At 40.7% G+C, this 8,968-nt stretch overlaps 1 pseudogene; it reads right to left on the bottom strand.

The window, feature by feature from the left end:
• Window positions 1-842: 842 nt before the first annotated feature.
• On the bottom strand, window positions 843-2,918 carry LOC129552834 (ataxin-3-like; annotated as a pseudogene).
• Window positions 2,919-8,968: the final 6,050 nt, after the last annotated feature.

Below are 8,968 nucleotides of genomic sequence, written 5' to 3'. Positions count from 1 at the left end.
TTGATACCATTTTTATTTCTTCAGTGACTCATTGGTTGTTCAGTATCATGCTGTTTATCCTCCCCATATTTGTAATCCCCCCTACCCCCCAGTTTTCTTTTTTTCACACATGAACAAAGCTCTCATTTATTCTCAAATACTTGGGCAGAGCTGATTTCCGAGTTTATAAATGCACCAGAATCATGCAATAATGATCCGTTCTTAGAGGGCTTAAAAACTCAAGAAACATTACCATCTTTCAAAAGAGTTGTAGAAAATGATGAAAACCAAGTAACAGAGAAACTGCAATCAGAGAAAATAACATAAGAAAACACCCAAGTGCATAATACATAGTCAGAGGAAAAAAAATGTATCCTTCTGGAACCACAGCCCTTATTGACACAGAAGTGAGGCACTGTCCTACAAGGTTGATTTGATTAAAGAGAAATAAGAGCAAGTTTTAGAGGATAAATGTAAGCCAAATTCCCTATGCGGAAGAAACCAAAAGAAGACAAAATGTGGGGAAATTCTGTGGCCAGAGCTAGTTATAATTAGTTGGTCTGCAAAAAGATCCAAGAAAAATGACCTAATTTTTGAAGAGTTAGATATTGCACATTCAAAAAACAAGCAAACAAAAAGAACACTAAGAAAATTATTTTAAATTTAATTGTTTAATGTCTCTTTGACTAATGTTTGGAGGATCATTATCTATAACTAATGTATTTTTCACCCTCTCATCTTTTTGTTTGCAAACCACTTATGTCTTATTTCCTCTGTTGAAAAATTTTCTCTTCGACACATTATCAAAATGCACCCTATGTTGTAATCACAGAGGATAATATTGGAAAGACTGAATATCTAAATTATTTATGAAAGATATACTTTCTCTCTCTTTTGAGGTTACTTCTAACAGTTTCTAAAGACATCATCACAGCTGCCTGAAGCCTGTCTTCTTCATTCATAGAATCACCTAGATCACTGATAAATGCTCCTGAACTTGTGCTCAGCTTTTCACATAGATGTATAAGCTGTCCTGGTGGATCTTGTTGCTGCTGCTACTGCTGTTGCTTTTCACAGTAGGCTTCTCATCTCTTCCATAGCTCTTCTAAGGTAAGATGTGAAACCGATGTCTGTGGAATATCTTGACCTGTATTACTGGAAATATCTTGCATACTGTGCTGAATAGCCCTGGGGAGATCTGCTTTTTCACTTTCCATGCCAATTTCTTGGCGAATTAGTGCCAGAGCCTTTTGCAAATCGGCTCATCTTTGTCTAACATTCAGTTCAGTTCAGTTCAGTTGCTCAGTCGTGTCCGACTCTCTGCGACCCCATGAATCACAGCACGCTAGGCCTCCCTGTCCATCACCAACTCCCGGACTTCACTCAAACTCATGTCCACAGAGTCGGTGATGCCACCCAGCCATCTCATTTTCCGTCGTCCCCTTCTCCTCCCGCCCCCAACCTTTCCCAGCATCAGAGTCTTTTCCAGTGAGTCAACTCGTCGCATGAGGTGGCCAAAGTATTGCAGTTTCAGCTTTAGCATCAGTCCCTCCAATGAACATCCAAGATTGATCTCCTTTAGAATGGACTGGTTGGATCTCCTTGCAGTATAAAGGACTCTCTAAAGTCTTCTCCAACACCACAGTTCAAAAGCATCGATTCTTCGGCGATCAGCTTTCTTCACAGTCCAACTCTCACATCCATACATGACCACGGGAAAAACCATTGCCTTGACTAGACGGATCTTGGTTGGCAAAGTAACGTCTCTGCTTTTTAATATACTATCTAGGTTGGTCATAACTTTCCTTCCAAGGAGTAAGCGTCTTTTAATTTCATGGCTACAATCAGCATCTGCAGTGATTTTGGAGCCCCAAAAAATAAAGTCTGACACTGTTTCCACTGTTTTTCCATCTATTTCCCATGAAGTGATGGGACCAGATGCCATGATCTTTGTTTTCTGAATGTTGAGCTTCAAGCCAACCTTTTCACTCTCCTCTTTAACTTTCATCAAGAGGCTTTTGAGTTCTTCTTCACTTCCTGCCATAAGGGAAGTGTCATCTGCATATCTGAGGTTACTGATATTTCTCCCAGCAATCTTGATTCCAGCTTGTGCTTCTTCCAGCCCAGAGTTCCTCATGATGTACTCTGCATATAAGTTAAATAAGCAAGGTGACAATATACAACCTTGACGTACACCTTTTCCTATTTGGAACCAGTCTGTTGTTCCATGTCCAGTTCTGACTGTTGCTTCCTGATCTGCATAAAGGTTTCTCAAGAGGCAGGTCAGGTGGTCTGGGATTCCCATCTCTTTATAAGACATGTTCTAGATCTGTTTTATGTACTCTCTGTTCTTTGAGTTGTGCTAATTCTTCTCCATTAAGTTTTGGTCGATGTATTTGTTAGACTCTGATCATCTGCAGGAGTTGGTCACAATCTGGCAGATCATCCTTAACAACAAATATAGCATAACCTTTCTGTTATAACTGAGCCAAGAAAAGTACAATAAATGTGATCTTAATTCTGGACCTGTCAAGAGAGACTTCAATTTGAACCACTGTTTTCCTAATTTTATAACTATAAACCAATGTTCATTATAATTGCATATAAATGATCTTTCATTTTAGGGATTGATCCAGAGCTTCTGACACTCTGGACTGTTAAACAGGATTAGTTCTAAGCCCTGAACTTTCAAGACATTGCTTATAACTTGAATAGAGGAAAAAGCCCCATGGTCCATATTTCCAGTAGGCTGCTGCAAAAATGTGTGATAGTCTTCACCAGTACTTCTCCTTCTGTCATTTCTCATTGTCTCTTACTCATCTAGCTGGTGTGAAATTGAAGATAATTCCCCAGGGCTGAAGTATTTTCTTGCAACAGGTTATTCAAGCAAAGTTGAGCACAAAGTGAGCCTTCTTGTTTTTTTGAAAGATAGACTCCATCTTTATTTGTCTCCAGTTTTCTTCTTGTAATTGATGTCTAGTTTCATGTGATTGTGGTCAGAGATGTTTGATATGACGTCAATCTTAAACTTATGAGACACGTTTTTTGGTCTAACATTTGATCCATCTTTCAGAATGCTTCATGTATACTGAATGTGTATTCTGCTGCTCTTAGATGAAATGTCCTATATACATGGATTAAATCAATATGCTTTTATGTGTCATTTAAGGCCAGTGTTCCTTGCTGTAGGTCTTCATAGAACCGATTAACTTCGGCTTCTTCAGCATTACTGGTGGGGGCATAGGCCTGGATTACTGTAATATTGAATGGTTTGCCTTGGAAATGAACAGAAATCATTCTGTCACTTTTAAGATTGCATCCAAGTACTGCATTTCGGACTCTTTTGTTGACCATGATGGCTACTCCATTTCTTCTAAGGGATTCCTGCCCACAGTAGTAGATATAATGGTCATCTGAGTTAAATTCACCCATTCCAGTCCATTTTAGTTCACTGATTCCTAGAATGTCAACGTTCACTCTTGCCATCTCCCGTTTGACCACTTCCAACTTGCCTTGATTCATGGACCTAACATTCTAGGTTCCTATGCAATATTGCTCTTTACCGCACCGGACCTTGCTTCTATCACTGGTCACATCCACAGCTGGGTATTGGTTTTGCTTTTGCTCCATCCCTTTATTCCTTCCATAGTAATTTCTCCACTGAGCTCCAGTAGCATACTGGCACCTACCGACCTGGGGAATTCCTCATTCAGTATCCTATCATTTTGCCTTTGTTACTGTTCATGGGGTTCTCAAGGCAAGTATACTGAAGTGGTTTGCCATTCCCTTCTCCAGTGGACCACATTCGGCTGTGGTCCATGTGATGAGATCGACTAGTTTCCTGTGATTATGATTTCAGTGCGTCTGCCCTCTGATGCCCCCTAGCAATACCTACCGTCTTTTTGGTTTCTCTTACTTTGGTCATGGAAAATCTCTTCACAGCTGCTCCAGCAAAGTGCAGCCGCTGTACCTTACCTTGGACGAGGGGTATCTCCTCAAGCCCGCCCCTCCTGACCTTGAACGCGGAGTAGCTCCTCTCGGCCCTCCTGCGCCCGCGCAGCCACCGCCTGTTGGACGTGGGGTAGCTCCTCTTGGCCGCCGGCCCTGGCCTCAGGCGTGGGGTAGCTCCTCACGGCCGCACCTCTTTGCATGGTTCGTTGCTCCGGGGCCGGCATCTCTCGTGTCGCGTCTGCGCCGCCGGGGCCGGCATCTCTTATTGTCACCTTGCTTATTTAACTTATATGCAGAGTACATCATGAGGAACGCTGGGCTGGAAGAGCCCAAGCTGGAATCAAGATTGCTGGGAGAAATATCAATAACCTCAGATATGCAGATGACACTACCCTTATGGCAGAAAGTGAAGAGGAACTCAAAAGCCTCTTGATGAAAGTTAAAGAGGAGAGTGAGAAGGTTGGCTTGAAGCTCAACATTCAGAAAACAAAGATCATGGCATCTGGTCCCATCACTTCATGGGAAGTGGATGGAAAAACAGTGGAAACAGTGTCAGACTTTATTTTTGGGGGCTCCAAAATCACTGCAGATGCTGATTGCAGCCATGAAATTAAAAGACGTTTGCTCCTTGGAAGGAAAGTTATGACCAACCTTGATAGTATATTAAAAAGCAGAGACATTACTTTGCCAACCAAGGTCCGTCTAGTCAAGGCAATGGTTTTTCCCGTGGTCATGTATGGATGTGAGAGTTGGACTGTGAGGAAGGCTGATCGCCGAAGAATCGATGCTTTTGAACTGTGGTGCTGGAGAAGACTCTTGAGAGTCCCTTATACTGCAAGGAGATCCAACTAGTCCATTCTAAAGGAGATCAATCCTGGATGTTCATTGGAGGGACTGATGCTAAAGCTGAAACTGCAATACTTTGGCCACCTCATGCGTCGAGTTGACTCACTGGAAAAGACTCTGATGCTGGGAAAGGTTGGGGGCGGGAGGAGAAGGGGACGACGGAGAATGAGATGGCTGGATGGCATCACCGACTCTGTGGACATGAGTTTGAGCGTACTCCGGGAGTTGGTGATGGACAGGGAGGCCTGGTGTGCTGTGATTCATGGGGTCGAGGAGAGTCGGACACGACTGAGCGACTGAACTGAACTGAACTGAACTGTTCTTTGTTGATTTTGTTTAGATGATCTACCCATTGATGTAAATAGGATCTTAAATTCCCTTGCTATTGTATTACTCTCAATTACTTCCTTTATGTCTGTAAATACTTGCTCTAAATATTAGGAGCTCCTATGTTTGGTGCATAATTATTTACAATGTTATAACCTCTTGTTTGGTTGTTACTTTTATCACTATATAATATCCTTTTTTTGTATCTTGTTACAACTTTTGTTGTAAAGTCTATTTTGTTGGAATTGAGTATCGCTACCCAAAATTTCTTTTTGTTTCCATCTCTTCCCTTTCAATCTACATGTGTATTTAGTTTAGAACAGAGTCATTTGTAGAATGCATATGTATTTATTTTTTTTTATCCATTCAGTCTTGTTATGTCTTTTGATCAAAGCATTTAATTCATGGGCTTCCCAGGTAGTTCAACTGGTACAGAAATCTGCTTGCAATGCAGGAGATCCGGTTCAATTCCTGGGTTGGGACGTTCCCCTGGAGAAGGGATAGGCTATGCACTCCAGCATTCTTGGGCTTCCCTACTGGCTCAGTTGTTAAAGAATCTGCTTGCAATGTGGGGGACCTGGGTTGGGAAGATCCCCTGGGAGAGGGCAGGGCACCCACTCCAGTATTCTTGCCTGAAGAATCCCCACGGACAGAGGAATCTTGTGGGCTATTCAACTTTGCTTGAATAACCTGTTGTAAGAAAACTTCTGTAACCCAAACAGCTGGACATGACTGAGTGGCTAAACACACACACCTTTAAAGTTATTATTGCTGGGTATGGACTTAATGTCACTTTAATTGTTTTCTGAATGTTTTGTAATTCTTCTCTGTTATTTTCTTCTCTTGTTTTCTTCCTTGGTGATATGATGACATTCTTAGTGTTGTATTTATATTCCCTTTTCTTTATTTGCTACATTTGTTGTGGGTTTTCATTTTATAGCTCCCATGACGTTTTTGTATAACAACCTATGTATAATAGTCTATTTTAACTTGATGACTGTTTAAGTTGGAGTGGATACCAAAATCACTACATTTTTATGCCAACCTCATGTTTTTTTCCTTCATTAAGTTCAATTCAGTGAGATTTTTATGACCATGACTTTGAACTCTTTAGTATATTAAATTTCTTATCTCTTTTTCATTTAGTTCTTTGTCTGAGTTTTTACCTTGTTCTGTCTTGTTTTTTGGGAGATGTTTGCCTCTTTATTTTGTCTCTCTGCATTTGTTTCTGTGTATTAGGTATATCTGTTATATAGGCATGAGGCTTGTTCATGTCATGACTGTTGTGGGTGCACTGGAGAGCAAAGCTGGCTCCTGTACAATTGGCTGTGAAACTCAACCATAGCTTTTGTGGGCTTGCTGCTGTGTGGATCTGGCCTCCCAGAAGGTGAGCTGCTTAGAGCGGTTGGTGGCATAAGCAGGCAATACCCTTCTCCCAGCTGGTGGAGGATCACAAGTGCTTTGGAGATGCCAGCCATTGGGTGGGTGAATTGAGTGGGGCTAGTCCTCAAGGGAATGCCAGTGTGGTGTACACAGTGTTAAGTTGATGGAAAGTGACATAAAAGTTACCCATCAGACTGAGTTAACTAGGTTGAAGGAGAATTTCAAAAAATGCACCTGTGAGCACTCCTATCCCTGGAGGAATTTCTATCAGATTCTGCTCCTATGGCACCCACCCTAAAATTAATCAGTGAGTCTCCTTCCTATGATCCAGGTGCTTCTCAAGTTGTTGCCTTTGTGCTAGGATTTGAAGAGAGTTTTTGTGTGAGCCTTTTAAGAGAGGAGTCTTTGTTTCCCACAGCCACTTTTCCACATGTTAATTCTGATAGTTTTCAAAGTCAAATATCACCAAGGCTTGTCTCCTCTTCTGGGGAGCCTGATTGGTACTTGGACCCCTTCTTCCTCAAGGGTCCTCCACATTTAGAATAGCCCCCCAATTGTGAGTCACTGCTCTGGAGTTATGGGTTCTACTGTACCGCGTCTCTGCCCCTCCTCACCATCTCCATGTGGCCTTTTATTTGTATCCTTAGTTGTAGAAAACCTGCTTTGCTGGGCTTCAGCTCGTTCTCTGAAGTTCTATATGTTTTATATGTTCTAGTTTTGGTGTTCACTGGGAGGGGGTGAGCTTAGAGTCTTCCCACTTTGCATGGGCTGATTAAAGATTGCTCTACAACTCTAAAATTCTTAAATTCTGAGAACTTTAATTTTAATAATGCAAAATATTTAATCTTATAGCTTAACTGGGGCAGCTCTCTGCTTTTTCCTGGTAGGCCTGAAAGTCTGGTACTGACACTTGTCCAGGATAAGAATGAGATGTGCTAGCTAGTGAATTATAATGTGCTGCTTAGAGTTTGAAATTTCCCTGGAGGCACTCAAGGTTAGTGTCTCTACATTTTTCAGAAATGTATTGATTGTGAGTTTATACCTGTGTACACCAGGTTATTCAGCCTGAATTTGCTGCAGGACCAGTGGGATATATAGATCTCACTGGGAACTTTTGCCTGGGGCTTCCTGAAGGCAAGTTTCTTCATGAACATTTTTATTCCTATTCTGAAGTTGAAGCTTGATTTTGGTGACCAACCACTCCAGGTATCTGTACTCAAGAATTTCCTAGAATGTGAGCTTTTAAGTGCTAATAATACTAGGAAAGTGCCAGGAATAGTAGGTTGATTATTGCAAGGTAAACTTGGTGCATCTGAGAAAGGACCCAGGAGTGAAGAGGATGTTTGTAATTCTCTTAGGTACCCAATGCCTGCCTGGGTAATTTTTCTCTGTATTCTTTATCTTTGCTTAAACTTTACACAAGTTCACCCTATGAAGTCTTGTGGGTCCTTGAAATGATCCTACTCTATGATGATGAAGCATTCTAATAGATGAAGCATTATGTTTTTAAAAGCAATGCTCTGGTTGGTAGACAGTGACAAATAAGAATTTTGGTTTTTAGACTGTGAAGGCTAATTAAACTATTAAGAAAGATTATTTACCATTTTCCAAGAACACTGTTAATGATAAAATTTGGGACAACACTGTAGGTCTGTGAGCTAAGAATTAAATGTGAGGGGTATGAACATGACTTGCTATGACAGCTTCCCCAGATACTCAGATCTGAAAGTTGATCACGGGACATACATTTATCCAAAGAAAATTTTCCATGAGTTAAAATAGGAAAGTTATTCAAGAAAGGAATAATATTTTTACCCTAGGCCCTATTTCATCTGCACACTTTACTTATAGTGTTATAACTATAATAATAAGATAGTAGTTTTATCATCACATAGGATTTTAATATTACTTTATCAAAGTTTTTCATGTGCATTTTAATCTTTTTCTTTTACAACAACCCTATGAGACAAAGGAAGATATTTCCTCTATAGGAAATAGACTTACAGGGACACGGATGGGAATATATTTCGCTTACTGGTCTTCTCATAAATCCACTGAGTCTTATGTGTAAGAGCATGGTTCCATGTTATTGTCGTATATCTTACTATGTGCTTTCAAGTCTTTGTCTCAATGGATCTTGATACAAATTCTGTAACTTGGAATGAAAGGGAAGGAAGTAAATTAATATTCTTAGCTTCTCCACTGTGTGTCAGGTCAATTTTTTTTTTTTTTTGTAAATTGATATTCTTAGCTCCTTTGCTATGTGTCAGATTTATTTTAAATTTTTTCTTGTATTTTCTTTTCTGAAAATAATTAATGGGCTTCCCTGGTGGCTCTGTGGTAAAGAATTTGCCTGCCAATGCAGGAGACATGGGTTTGATCTCTGGGTCAGGAAGATCCCCTGGAGAAGGAAATAGCAACCCACTCCAGTATTCTAGTCTGGGAAATCTCATGGATGGAGGAGCCTCGTAGGCTACTGTCC

The sequence above is a fragment of the Moschus berezovskii genome, chromosome 3 (genome assembly GCF_049115385.1).
Source record: "Moschus berezovskii isolate FMDL1 chromosome 3, NW_MosBer_1.0, whole genome shotgun sequence".
In the NCBI taxonomy this organism is placed as follows: Eukaryota; Metazoa; Chordata; class Mammalia; order Artiodactyla; family Moschidae; genus Moschus; species Moschus berezovskii.
This window is presented reverse-complemented; position numbering and strand designations above follow the sequence as displayed.